This window comes from Coenobita brevimanus, chromosome 106 (genome assembly GCF_032717465.1).
Source record: "Coenobita brevimanus isolate Jiangsu-jjx chromosome 106, ASM3271746v2, whole genome shotgun sequence".
NCBI classification, from domain to species: domain Eukaryota; kingdom Metazoa; phylum Arthropoda; class Malacostraca; order Decapoda; family Coenobitidae; genus Coenobita; species Coenobita brevimanus.
Window position 1 is genome coordinate 5,592,795 of NC_137059.1, and position 15,000 is coordinate 5,607,794.

At 47.4% G+C, this 15,000-nt stretch overlaps 1 protein-coding gene and 1 pseudogene across 1 annotated transcript in view; one reads left to right on the forward strand and one right to left on the reverse strand.

Moving 5' to 3' along the window:
• Positions 1 to 15,000, forward strand: part of Plod (procollagen lysyl hydroxylase) — a 403,871-nt gene that overhangs the window by 148,117 nt on the left and 240,754 nt on the right. The window lies entirely within an intron of this gene.
• On the reverse strand, positions 14,701 to 14,819 carry LOC145416574 (5S ribosomal RNA; annotated as a pseudogene).

Sequence of the window (15,000 nt, forward strand, 5' to 3'; positions counted from 1 at the left end):
CCCACCTCCTCTCCTCTCCCCTCTCCTCCTGCCTCTCCTCCTCTCCTCTCTCCTTCCTCCACCACCACCTCCTTTCCCCACTTCCTCCTCCCTCCCCCTTCCATCCCCACCTTCTCTCCTCCTATCCCCCTCCTCCTCCTCCCCCACCTCCTCTCCTCACTCCCCCTTCCATCCCCACCTCCTTCTCCCTCCCCTTCCCCCTTCCTCCCCCATCTCCTTTCCTCTCTCGCCCTCCTTCCCCACCTCCACTCCCCATGTCCTCCCCCTCCCCCCTTCTTCCCGCACCTGTTCTCCCCCTTCCTCCCCACCTCCTTCCCCTTCCCCCTTCCTCCCTCACCGCCTCTCCTCTCTCCCCCTTCTATCCTCACCACCTCTGCCCACTTCCTTCCCCTCCCCCTTCCATCCCCACCTTCTCATCCCCCTCTTCCCCGCACACCACCCTGTTCGTAATTCATATATGCATGAGGAAAAATGGAGGTGAAAAAGAATAAAAACGGAGGAATGGGAGATGTCTTGGAGGATGAGGGCATTAAAGACACGTAAAAAGTAATGAAATAAAGGAAGATGATAATAAAAATTGTAAATAAAAGTAGAAACACACTGAGGTGATTTGGCCATGTGGAGAGGATGGAGAGTAAGAGACTGACGAGGAGAGTGTGTGAGTGAGGTAGAGGGGGGAGAGGGAGGGGGAGGCCAAGGATGAGATGGAGGGATGAAGAGGTATATGAGAGAGGGGGTGTTTGAGCTGGGAGCAAGGCAGTGAAATGGCGCGGGACGACATGGAGGCGATTTGTTTGTGACCACCCTTTACGGGATTAAGGCGTCTTGCAATAGATAGATGGAATGAGGAGTAGAACTTAGTTAAACGATGAATGATCAGGGAGGAATATAAAGTGATGGAAGTGAGGCAAGGTAAAGATTGAGGAAAGATATATAATGGGTAGGGATAGAAAATAAAGGAGTGATAGAAAGATAGGTAGGGATGGGAGAGAAAAATAGGTGAGATTAAGAGCAGAATAAAGGTTGTGGAGAGAGAGAGAGAGCGAGGAGAAAAATAGGTACAAATATAAAGGGTAGGGATAGAACTGAAAAACAAAAGCTGTGATAGAAAGATAATGGGTAGTGATAGGTTAAAGGGATGAGACAAAGGGTAAAGGGAGGAAATATAAAAGGTCAAGATATAGAGAAAACAAAGGTACTGATAGAGAAATAATGGGTAGGGAGAGGAGAGAAAAAGGGTGAGGTAGAGAGTAAGACAAAGGGTGCTGAGAGAAAAACAAAAGGTGATAAAGAAGGCGGCGAAGGGTGACGAGGGGAAAACGGGATATTGATGGAGATAAAAAGGGTACTGATAGGAAAGCAAAGGGTTGTGGGGGATAGAAACAGAGAAAGTAATGCAGGACAGAGGGAAAAGCAAAGGGTAGTAACAGAATGCAGAGAAAAGAATGTTAGAGTACAAAGAATAGAATCATAAAAACAGAATGGTCAAAATGAAGAGTGGAAGAATAAAAGCAAGATTAATAATATATACAAAGAAAAAACAGAAAATAAAGACAAAGCACAGAAGAAGAAAGACATCATAAAAACAGCAAAGGGAAAAACAAAAATAATGAGAATACGAAGAATATTTTAAGTCCACGAAATGAGAGCAGAAAAAGAGTATAGGATGATAAAGACTACAAAGAGGAGGAAAGACAAGGAGTAATATTAAAGAGAAAAATAAGACCAAGAGAAGGTGAACGTGGAAGAGGCACAGGAAGACGTGGCTTGGGGATATGCCTGGTAAATTGGCATTCAGTTTAGGTGGAGCATTTTTCTTTTAACATCAGCATACGAAATTTCCTACTCTAGTCGTCTTTTATTGTGCATCGTCTGTCTATGTATCTATCTATCTCTATCTATCTATTGTCAGACGCCTTAATCCCATACTAGGTGGCCACAAACAAATCGCCTCCAGCTAAAACAGACGATATTATCCAGCAGAGAGAGTGAGTTATAGTAGTGTAAAGGGTGGTAATATTGGTGCCTTAAATCCTGTCATGCTTGGGATAACTCTAGTAGCCTTTTCTTCTAGGGCCTGAGAGTCAATCATCACCCTCTCATGGTTGGGATAAGTTTAGCATTCTGTTTTAAATACGCCAGACGATTTTATTAAGCTGAGAGTGGACCATAGGAGCCTAAAAGTTATCCAAAAAAAAATAAAAGTGAGATGAAAGAGAAAGATGAGGCAGGTGAGAGGAAGACGTGTGCCCGCAGGTAATTGAGGTCATATTAGCATCTATTTTAAGCCATTAGCACGCCCAGTCCTTCATTTATGCGACAGGTCAACTCAGGAACTGTCTCCCTCTGTCTGTGTTTCCTACTTCCTGTGATCTCCAGTCTTTCAAACGCAGTGTGTCCAGGCATCTCGAAATGAACGGATCTTGAATTTGTCTCTCTCTCTCTCTCTCTCTCTCTCTCTCTCTCTCTCTCTCTTTTTTTTTTTTTTTTTTTTAAGGAACGGTTTACGGGCTTCTGGCCTTTGGTTCCTTCTTCCTTGCATTAAAAAAGAAAAAAATGGTTCAGTGTCTCGTGGTGATATTTTTGTGTTAGCAGACGAGCAGTATCACGTGGCTGGCTTGCATTACTTCGTAAAATAGGTAAAGGAGTTAGCTCTACTGTTTCATTCCGTAATAGTCATGCTTTGTTATAACGAGAGAATTCATTTATTTGTATCTTGCCCGAGCAGCTGCATGCCTAATCCCAGAGTTCATCTTGGGTAGCCACAAGAAAATGGCCTCAAGCTTGTAACTAATCACTGGTTCCTCCCTCCTGTCCACGCCACCCCTCCCTCATATACAGTACTCCTTTAACTTATTCTTCTTGTCCTCAGTAATCTCTCTAGTCTTCAGCTTGACTTTGCATACAGAAGTCCTTGTTATACGCGTCAGTTTTTACACTCTATATGTTACTAAATCCACGATATATTTAAGAGAATTACCTATTAAACTTCCATTGCCATCTGTAAAGCTGATTTGGCACTATTCCCCAGCTTACAGAACCAGTAAGTTTGGGAAAAATTTTGATATATTGGAGCAACAGTAGAATATGACGGGGAATTAGCTGTACTCTGTTTGTTTACTTTTTATTGTCCACGTTTTTTATCCTTGCATGACGGGAGGTGTCCATGCAGGGGGTAGTGTGTGTGTGTGTTTTAGTGGGATGGAAGCGATATAAATGGTATGGAATGGAAGTGAGTTAATGGAGTATGGAGTGTTGAGGTGGAGGGAGGAGGGGAAGTGTGTAGACTAGGGTGAAAGAATATGTGGATCGATATGATTGAAAGGGGCTGGAGAGAGAGTGAGAGAGAGAGAAGAGGAAGGAAAGGAGAGAAGAGAGAGGAATTAGAGGCAGGGAATACTGTAGCGGGGCGGGTGAAGTGAGAATAATGAGAGAGAGAGAGAGAGAGAGAGGGTCCTGTAGGAAGGGGAAGCGGGGTTCAACCAGGCGAACATCGTAGGTTCAAAATGTTAGGAGAGAGTTGAGAGTAGGTTTGAAAAGGAAGGGAAAAAGATAGTATGATTTTGAGGTGGCAGTCTCGAAAAAAATGAAGGAAAAAAAGAAACGTTAATGTATTGAACTGTCAAAAATTATACATAGTTGTATTTTGTGTCCAGTAAGTAGGGAAGGGAGGGAGGGCTGCCAGACGTCAAAAATAACATCAGCAATAACAACAGTAGCAGTAACAATAACAGCTTAAATATGTAGGCCCAGAGGATTTATAACAACAACAATAGCAACAACTTTATTATATTGTTCTAGGGAGGTATGAAGAAAAAAAATGATATGGGTTTTGTGTTGGAGAAATGAAGACTGAAAGAGAAAGTGAAAATAAAAAATGAGGGAACGTCTAAGGGAGGAAGGGAGACTTGTACGGAGGAAAGGATGGGTGAGGGTGTGGGGGTGGTGTAGTGAGGGTGTGGAGGTGGATGGGTGAGGGTGTGGAGGTGGAGGGATGAGGGTGTGGAGGGGTGAGGGTGTGGAGGTGGAGAGGTGAGAGTGTGGAGGTGGAGGGGTGAGGGTGTAGAGGTGTAGGGGTGAGGGTGTGGAAGTAGAGAGGTGAGGGTGTGGAGGTGGAGGGGTGAGGGTGTGGAGTTGGAGGGGTAAGGGTGTGGAGGTGGAGGGGTAAGGGTGTGGAGGTGGAAGGGTGAGGATGTGGAGGTGGAGGAGTGAGGGTGTGGAGGTGGAGGGGTGAGGGTGTGGAGGTGGAGGGTTGAGGGTGTGTAGGTGGAGGAGTGAGGGTGTGGAGGTGGAAGAGTGAGGAGGTGGAGGTGGAGGGGTGAGGGTGTAGAGGGATGAGGGTGTTGAGGTGGAGGGGTGAGGGTGTGGAGGTGGAAGGGTGAGGGTGTGGAGGTGGAGGGGAGAGGATGTGGTGGAGGAGGGATGAGGGTGTGGAGGTGGAGGGGTGAGGGTGTGGAGGAGGAGGGATGAGGGTGTGAAGGTGGAGGGGTGAGGGTGTGGAGGTGGAGGGATGAGGGTGTGGAGGTGGAGGAGTGAAGGTGTGTAGGTGAAGGGTTGAGGGTGTGTAGGCGAAGGGGTGAGGGTGTGGAGGTGGAAGGGAGGGGTGTGGTGGGTTGAGAATGTGGAGGTACAGTGGAGAGGGGTGAAGTGGGGGAGGGGAGAGGGGTGAAGGTGTGGCAGGTGGGGGGAGCGGGGGTGGAGGGGCGAGGAGGGCGTGGCCTAAATGTGGAAGACCTTGGGTGGAGCTGCACGTCACTTCCGGTTCAAAGAGAAAGACAAAGTACGGTACAAATGAAAAAAAAAAAAAAATCTGAGTAATTCTTTAATATATATTTTTTAACCTTTTATTGCAGACTGAGAGAAGCTATGGTGTAAGTGGAACAGGAGACTCCCAAACACCTTTTCTTTAACGATTTATTTTGCTTACCTTCACATTCTCTCGTTCGGTATTTATATTTTTTTAGTATATTTATAAATTACGCCGATAACATATAAGAGGATACTGAGATGCCGAATAAATCGCATAGGAAGAGGGGTTACGACATTATTATAGTTACGTGGAATGCGACCCGAGATTTTGTGTGTGTGTGTGTGTGTGTGTGTGTGTGTGTGTGTGTGTGTGTGTGTGTGTGTGTGTGTGTGTGTGTGAGAGGGAGGGTAGTGTGGTGAGTCGTGTACAGTAGAGAAGGGCTTGTTACTGAATAGGGACAGAAACACCTAGAGATAATTTTGTCAAGGCAGCCCCTCACAGGATGCGGCGCCAGGCAGTTTGTAGATATAGGTAGACACTGAAAGCCAAGGAAGATTATTGTGGGTTTGTGCATATGAGGGAAATTGGTAAAGTAAAGGGATTATGGGCTTTATGTTTTGTTGGTAAAGTTGCTTGGAGGCTTCTCTCTCTCTCTCTCTCTCTCTCTCTCTCTCTCTCTCTCTCTCTCTCTCTCTCTCTCTCTCTCTCTCTCTCTCTCTCTCTCTCTCTCACTCTCTCTAACGCTATTTAAGACTAGATATGTTAGGCGGGAGATAGATTCACACAGATAAATATAGATAGATAGACTGGGTAGAAAATAGGGTTAGGATGAAGATAGAATGATGGACGAATGAATGTAGATAGCTTAGTGTGAAATAGAATGATAGATAGATAGATACCACAGATAGATATAGATAAAAAAAACTTAGTATATCTATAGAGTTAAGTTTTACGAAGACCTAAATGTGTGTGTGTGTGTGTGTGTGTGTGTGTGTGTGTGTGTGTGTGTGTGTGTGTGTGTGTGATAGAAGTGCTGTGTTAGGCTGGGTGTAGGTGTTTTAACAGCTCTTACCTGCAAAATTCAAACATTAACCTGCATATAAGTACTTAACACTTTACGCACTTCAGAGGGACTTATAAGTGTCTTTGTGGATGGTGGGAGTGTGGTGTTGGTGTGGATTGGGATGGTGGGAGTGTGGTGTTGGTGTGGATTGGGATGATGGGAGTGTGGTGTTGGTGTGGATTGGGATGGTGGGAGTGTGGTGTTGGTGTGGATTGGGATGATGGGAGTGTGGTGTTGGTGTGGATTGGGATGGTGGGAGTGTGGTGTTGGTGTGCATTGGGATGATGGGAGTGTGGTGTTGGTGTGGATTGGGATGGTGGGAGTGTGGTGTTGGTGTGGATTGGGATGGTGGGAGTGTGGTGTTGGTGTGGATTGGGATGATGGGAGTGTAGTGTTGATGTGGATTGGGATGATGGGAGTGTGGTGTTGGTGTGGATTGGCATGATGGGAGTGTGGTGTGGATTGGGATGGTGGGAGTGTGGTGTTGGCGTGGATTGGGATGATGGGAGTGTGGTGTTGGTGTGGATTGAGATGGTGGGAGTGTGGTGTTGGTGTGGAGTGGGATGGTGGGAGTGTGGTATTGGTGTGGATTGGGATGGTGGGAGTGTGGTGTTGGTGTGGATTGGGATGGTGGGAGTGTGGTATTGGTGTGGATTGGGATGGTGGGAGTGTGGTGTTGGTGTGGATTGGCATGATGGGAGTGTGGTGTTGGTGTGGATTGGGATGGTGGGAGTGTGGTGTTGGTGTGGATTGGCATGATGGGAGTGTGGTGTTGGTGTGGATTGGGATGGTGGGAGTGTGGTGTTGGTGTGCATTGGGATGATGGGAGTGTGGTGTTGGTGTGGATTGGGATGGTGGGAGTGTGGTGTTGGTGTGGATTGGGATGGTGGGAGTGTGGTGTTGGTGTGGATTGGGATGATGGGAGTGTAGTGTTGATGTGGATTGGGATGATGGGAGTGTGGTGTTGGTGTGGATTGGCATGATGGGAGTGTGGTGTGGATTGGGATGGTGGGAGTGTGGTGTTGGCGTGGATTGGGATGATGGGAGTGTGGTGTTGGTGTGGATTGAGATGGTGGGAGTGTGGTGTTGGTGTGGAGTGGGATGGTGGGAGTGTGGTATTGGTGTGGATTGGGATGGTGGGAGTGTGGTGTTGGTGTGGATTGGGATGGTGGGAGTGTGGTATTGGTGTGGATTGGGATGGTGGGAGTGTGGTGTTGGTGTGGATTGGCATGATGGGAGTGTGGTGTTGGTGTGGATTGGGATGGTGGGAGTGTGGTGTTGGTGTGGATTGGCATGATGGGAGTGTGGTGTGGATTGGGATGGTGGGAGTGTGGTGTTGGTGTGGATTGGCATGGTGGGAGTGTGGTGTTGGTGTGGCTTGGGATGATGGAAGAGTTGGGTTAGAGTTGAGTAGTTCTCGTCTACCTCACCAGCAAGCTTTCTACCACAAGTGTGAAAAAAATACTCAACTTCATAATTTCAGGAAGTCACGAAAGAAATGTTTGTGTAATAGGGTCGTGTTAGGTTTGTTTTGTGGTTCTGTCAGACCAGCAAGTTCACTACAACTAGCTGGATAAAAGTACTTCAAACCCTCACCTTCACTCTCCCTCTCCCTACCACTCCCCCTCTCCCTACCACTCCCCCTCCCCTCTTCTTGCTTTACTATCCTTATCCTTCAGCATGTAGAGTTAGATCTTGTAGTCATAGTCTACTCTCTACCAAACAGCCTTGAAAGAACCATTAGGTCTGTTGATGTTTGCTTTCCTTTGTACTCCTTTGTACTCTGTCCCTAACTGTCCCCCTCCCCTCTCTTATCCTCCCCTTACATCCGACCACTTGGAAAGGACCCCACTCACCGGCCACTCCACTCTGCCCCACCACACCACACCACACCACACTGCGCTCAATATCTGGACGAGGAGCAGGGAGGGTGGGGTAGGGGAGGAGGGGAGAGGATACGGGGCCGGAGGAGAAGGGAAAAGAGGGGAGAGGAGAGGAGATGTTAGGAAGGTATAGGACGAAGAGAAAGGGGAAAGGAGGAGAGAAGAGAGAATGGAGTAAAATGATATATATAAAAAAAAAGAGAGAGGAAAGGGGAAAGGAGGGGAGAGGAGATGAGGAGAAGGAATGAAATGGGATCGTATAAGTTAAGGAGGGAAGAAAAGGAAAGGAGATGAGGAAAGAGAGAGAGAGAGAGGGAGGGGGGAGAAAAAGAGGGCTAATTGGGGAGAGGAAGAGAAAAGAAACGGCTTGTGTGAAAAAAAGGTGAGAGAGGAGGGACGGGGAGGGGGAAATGGAGATAGGAAAGGTGATGGAAGAGGTCCAACGGGGGGAAAGAGGGAGGAAAGGAAAGGAGGAGAAAGGGGAAGAAAGTTGAAGTGGGGTGAAACAAGGAGGAGGAGAAGAGGACTTGTTGGAGTAGAGAAAAAGGAAAGTGTTTGTGGAGGGGTGGAGGTGCGATAGGGAGACAAGGAGAGTCGGCACTGGTCTGGTTGGAGGAAGATGGGGGAGAAGGGAGGGAAGGAGAGGGGGTTGGAGTTTATTGAGATGGAGGAGATAGGAAAGGAGGGGTACTGTAGGAGGGTGAAAGGGGAGGGAGGTGTGGTAAAGGGGGTGGTGATGTAAATAAGGAGGTAGGGGAGAGGTGGGTGAAGGAGGGTGAGAGGGGTTGGGTAGAGGGGATGAGGTTGGGTTAAGTTTGCGTAACCCGGTTTGGCTAGGAGACTGATAGGGGGGTGAGGGTTTGGCAGTGGGAGGGGGGGGTGAAATGACAATGAGGTGGGGGGAGGAAGTGAGGAAGGAAATTAGGGTGGGGAGAAAATGACTTGGTGAGGAAAGAAGGACGTGGAATGAGTTTGGGGAAGAAGGGGAGGGATGAGGGTGTGTGGGTGGGGTTAGAGGGAAGCGATGGTTGTAATTGGGGTGTGGGACTGTTACTTGGTCAGGAACTTTGAGGAAGGAAGAGATTGAGGATGTGGGGATATGGGAGGTTGGGAAGACGTGAGGAGTGGGATAGATTGGGTGACTGTTGGTTCATGGGGAAAGCTGGAAGGGGTTTTGGCAGTATTTGCAGAGTTTAGGGCAGGTAGGGATGAGGATGTTTGGATGTGGTGGAGTGGAAGAGGGGGGCCAGAAGTGTAGTGGGTGTTCATTGATCGGGGAAACGGGAGGGTATGAGGTTGAGGAAGAAAGAGGATTGCTGAGTGATGGGACGGTGACCTGAATCGACCTACTTACCTGAAGGAACCTGGACTAAGAAAAAGCTGACTGGAAGGGACCTGCGTTGATCTCTGTGGATTTGAACATAGCTGAAAGGAACTAGAGTGATAAAAACGGATCTGATCTGACGTGTAAGGCTGTGAATGAACCGGAAGCTAGAACGGGACTAATTTGAATTAGCTAGAACTATCCAAACTAAGCCTGAATGGATGTGATGGACGTGCAAGAACATAAATGCCGTGAAAAAGCCGAGTAGGACCTAACTGCACCTGAATAACTACGCAGATCTGATTACCTCTGAGCTTGTTTAAACTCTCATGACTGGTTCGAAATGCCTGGCTGGACCGGAAAAGGCAGCGGTAACTTTGCGTGGACCATATGGACCCAACTGGACCGTGAATTTCCCTAAGCCGACCCAACAGCTTGAGTGTATGTGAGGCGTAACTGGACCTTGAGTATCCTAAATATACCTAATTTGATGTCATTGTACTAAGTGACTCTGGATTGACAGAAATGGACGTGAAGTGATGTGGCTGTGTTGGACTGATGGATGGAACTCTAAAATACTATAGGTTGAGTTTTGATTTTTATATGTCGAGGGAGAGCTGTAAAACTTAGTAATGTTAGTTCAAGGAGAGAAAAAAACGTATACCTTACAGACTGGTGAGCCTTATCCCAAAATACAGTATTACTATTGTTGAAAAAGGTGTGGGAAAAAGAAGTAAGGAAGAAAGTTACAATGGAAGCAGGAACTTTTGAGACTGTAAAACGGAGTGAGTGTGCTGCGGGGTTGGTGTGAGGCAGGTGGGGTTATTAGGTTAGGTTGGGTGTGTAGCACGTGGCGTTAGGTTGGGTTAGGTTACGTTAGATTAGAAGTGAGACTAGTGGGGTTCAAATTAGGTTAGGTTAGGTACGGGGCAGGTGGGGTTTGGTTGGGTGTGATAGGGAGGAATGTGAGGATAGATTGGTGGTGGGTAAGTAGATAGTTGAAATGAGTGGGATAAGCTGGATTGAGGTGATGGTGAGAGGTGAGTTTGTGGTGTGAAGAAGGAGTGGGGTTAGGGTGGGAGTAAGTGGGCATGGGGAAGGAAATGGTGAGATGAGGGCAGCATACGCGAGTGGGTTGGGGTGTGAGAGTCAACTGGGGAGGAGGGGAGAGGATATGGGAAGGGGGTATGTAAAGTAGGATAAGAGGGGGAGAGGCGTGGGGTGAGAGAAGGGGATGTGTAGTGTGGGGTGGGGTAGGGGTAGGGTAAGAGACAGGGTGACGGAAGGGGTTGGAGAGAGGGATGCAGTAGAGTGGAGTGAGGTAAAAAAGAATTGAGTGGAGTGGGGAAAATGTAATTAGGGAGAACTGAGTTGAGGTGGAGTCGAGTGGAGCGCAGGGCAGAATGGAGTGGAGTGTGGAGGGTTGAGTTAGTGTTAGGGCTACTGGCTTGGCGCGGCCATCACCTCTGAACGGCTATCTTATCAGCCTCCTCCACACCACACCGCAGCACGCCTTAGTATACTACAACACACCACACCACAACACGACACGCCACAACACAAAATCACACGCCACACCACACTCCTCACCACACCACACCACACCACACCACAACACTCCTCAGTACATCATACCACACCACAACACAACATCCCTCAGAACGCCACACTACACCACACCACACCACACCACACACCTTACCCTCAGAAAAACAGTGTCAGATATTTGGCAAGAACTTAAAACAATAAAAGAAGTGGATGGACCAAAATAATTATCGAATATATGATGGACACGGAAAAAGAAAATGATTGGACTGAAAGAATTATTACAGCTTCTGGCAAGGAAAATGTTAGATCATAAGAATTAGTAAGTATTTGGTGAGACAGGAAAAAGACAGTTGTTGGGCTAGATGAGTGAGAGGGTAATTGATGAGGACCGACGTACAAAATAAATTGGTTACGGAAAGGAGTTAAGCATTTGAAAGATATTTGAGAAAGGTGTAAAGAAAATAGTGAGATTAAAATAATGATGAGATAGGTAAGATTGATGTAGAAGATTACTGGGCTTACGAGATAGAGGGACCAAAAGAATTATATACTTAAGGACAAACGAAGGAAATAAGCTGATCGTAAGAACACCTGAAGCCAAACATTCCATAGGTAGTTAATGAAGCTTGATTCAGGAAAAAAGCTTAACCAATACAATATTAAAGAAGGAAAACTTAGACTTAGGAAAAAAAAAAAAACGAACTACAAAGGATTATAATGTCTAGTGAAATTGGTTACAGAAAAATACAATATCAATGGAACTGTACGATAATTGGTGGAAACAGGTTAAAGGTGAATGATGTTTTATGAAACAAGGGATTTTCTTTGGTCATTGATGTAGGTGTGACAGAATGAGGTATGGTTGGAATGTAGCTGGTATTCGTCGTAAAATTGTGTGTGTGTGTGTGTGTGTGTGTGTGTGTGTGTGTGTGTGTGTGTGTGTGTGTGTGTGAAATTTACCTCCATTTGAGAGAGAGAGAGAGAGAGATTGTGGAGGGGGGCATGTGTGTGATTGAGTGGGCTGATTTAACGAACTGATACTGATACGAGATTGAAGGCCACGAGAGAGAGAGAGAGAACAGGAAGTCCAAGCTCCTCCTGACCTTGCGACATAATGCGGTACAGTAGCTCGCTCTCTCTCTCTCTCTCTCTCTCTCTCTCTCTCTCTCTCTCTCTCTCTCCACACAGCATCCACATTTCCTCCTTCCTTCCACCCCGTCCTCAGATTTATCCCACAAACCTCTCTTCTCTGTGATATTTCCTCCGCTAATACTTCCTTTCCTGTATTACTCTCTCCTCTCCTCTCCTCTCCCCTCTTCTCTTCTCTTCTCTTCTCTTCTCTTCTCTTCTCTCCTCTCCTCTCTTCTCTTCTCCTCTCCATCTTGTATCCTCCCTCATGTCCAGTCTTCCTCTCTCCCCATTCTTTCCTCCCTCACTTTATTCTTCCCTCTCTTCCATTACTTCTACCTTCCCTCCACAGCTTCTCCCCATCCCTCCATTTCTCCTCCCCTCAGCTCAAGCCTCCTCCTCCTCCTCCTCCTCCTCCTCCTCTTCCTCCTCCTCCTCCTCCTCCTCCTCCTCCTCCAACTACTTTCCCTACCCCACATCCCCTCCTCCTCTCCCCCATGTCCTTCTCCCCGTCTCCTCCTCCCTCCCCCTATATCCTTTCCCACCCTCCATCTCCCCCATCTCTCCTCCTTTTCACCCCTTGTTTCATCCCTTCTTCCTCACCCATCCCTTCCTTTCTCCCTCCCCAGCGTGTCCACTTTTATTCCCTCCCCTCTCCCCCTTCACTATTCTCCCCTGTTTCCCATCTTTCCTCCCCTGCCTCACCCCCTTCCCCCATTTCATCCCCATCCCCTCTCCCTCTTTCCCCAATTCATCCCTTTCCCCCCCTTCCTCTTCCCCATTTTATTCCTTCCAACTCACCCTCTTCCCCTATTTCACCCCTCCCTCCTCACCTTCTTCCCCCATTTCACCCCTCCTTCCTCACACTTCCCCATTTCACCCCTCCTTCCTCACACTTCCCCATTTCACCCCTCCTTCCTCACACTTCCCCATTTCACCCCTCCTTCCTCACACTTCCCCATTTCACCCCTCCTTCCTCACCTTCTTCCCCCATTTCACCCCTCCTTCCTCACCTTTTACCCCCATTTCACCCCTTCCCTCTCTCCCTCTTCTCCCATTTCACCCCTTTCTCCTCTTCCACTTCCCCCATTTCTCCCTTTCCCTCTCTCCTCCCCCTTCTCTTCTCCCCAATAATCCCCCACCGTCATCTAAAACCCATAACCCATCCAGAACACCCCAACCCCCCCACCCCTGCACCCCACAATCAGGCACATTTGGGTGGTGTGTGTGTGTGTGTGTGTGTGTGTGTGTGTGTGTGTGTGTGTGTGAGTGTGTGTGTGTGTGTGTGTGTGTGTGTGTGTGTGTGTGTGTGTGTGTGTGTGTGCGTGGCCAGTGAGCCTATTGATTCTGGCCACGGCTGAGTTCCTTCTTATTTTAGTTCTTTTTGGCGGTATGACGAGAGAGAGAGAGAGTTGGTTTTGTGTGTGTGTGTGTGTGTGTGTGTGTGTGTGTGTGTGTGTGTGTGTGTGAGAGAGAGAGAGAGAGAGAATCACACGGCTTAATAACTATGTAGCGTAGTGTCTTTATCTTGCTTCCTCAACTTTGCCTCATTAGATGTACCACAATTCTCTCTCTCTCTCTCTCTCTCTCTCTCTCTCTCTCTCTCTCTCTCTCTCTCATACATCCGACTCTGGACACCTCTGAGACGCCCGTTCCCGAGATCCAGTACACACACACACACACACACACACACACACACACACACACACACACACACACACACACACACACACACACACACACACAGAGTCCTAGCCATACGATCAGCAATTCAGTAATGGTGTTCCTCCATTACACTGAATGAGAGAGAGAGAGAGAGAGAGAGAAAAGAGAGAGAGAGAGAGAGAGAGAGAACCCTTCCATTACAGTGAGGGATCATGGTGTAAAGCCGTATCATAAGCGCCCACTCGTCCTGTTATTATTAGAGAGAGAGAGAAGAGAGAGAGAGAGAGAGAGATGTGACGTTTCCAGTATATTGTTTCATTTATCTCCAAGCGATTTTATTAACCCTTCCTCCTCCTCCTCCTCCTTCTCCTCTTATCTCCAAGCGATTTTATTAACCCTTCCTCCTCCTCCTCCTCCTCCTCCTCACCATTCAGCTTGTCCTTCCTGTCATGGGCCCTTTCAATGGATTTTTTTTCTACTTCTCCCATCAGAGTTACTCCACCTAGGAAAAGGAGAAGCAGGAAGGGATAGATATAACCTTCATTTTAATCTATTTATTTCCAGGTGACAGCTGAATAAACTCGTGTGGAGGTAGAAAGATTAATATGTATAAGGTGTTGATATACTTGGAGAGTTGAGCTTGCAATAGGCGTTTGGTGGTGAAGGAGTTGATGGAGAGTTAGTGAGGGGGTGATTGGAGAGTCAGTGAAGGGACGAATGGAGAGTTAGCCAGGTAAATAAATAAATAAATAAAACTAATGCATAATAAGCCATTCTGAGTTATATTTGGCTTTGGGAATTTTCTCTCATTGATAATATTCGTCACACTTTTCTGATCATTTTTCTTCCGTCTTTTATGTCACAGTAAAAAAAGAAAGTCAGTATAGTTTTATTTTCTATTTTTCGGGCCAATAGGTGTATGTTTCGCGTCTTTAATGGAGGTTCTTAATGTATGCCAGTGTCAGAGTTAGTTTGGATGGCAGTGCGTGTGTTTGTGGTGTCGGGAGAATGTCAAATGTGGTGGGCTGGGAGCGTAGAGTTTTGTGGTACGGCGTCCAGTTTTCTCTCTCTCTCTCGGAACGATGTGTATCTGTCTGTCTGTTTGTCTGTATGTCTGTCTATCTATAGCCAGACACCTTAATTCCGGAAGGGGTGGCCACAGACAAATCGCCTCTGTGTCACCCCGTCCTACGCCATCACGCTGCCCACTCTCCAACTTCCATCCATCCATCCATTGCCAGACGCCATGTATCCCAAACGGGGTGGTCAAGCGCTTAGAGTTAATTGTTTTACAGGGAGGGGCACTAATCCTCCACCAACCCCACTTGACACGTAGGGATGCCAACAGCATCTGGTGTTCCCAGGCGGTCACCCATCCAAGTACTAACCAGACTCAACGTTGCTTAACTTCGCTGATCGGACGGGAAGCGGTGTACTCAACGTGGCAGGGCCGTTTTTTTCGTTTACCTCTCCACCCCTTCCCTCCATCTCCTCCTCGGTCTTCTCCTCCCTCCCATTCCGTCAGCCTCACTCATATCGATATTATCAGTCTTCATGCAAATATTTAATCAGAGCTTTATTGTGTACTTGCTTGCCTTTGTGGAGTTGCCGTGGCTCGGTGGTAACGTATCCTGCTCAC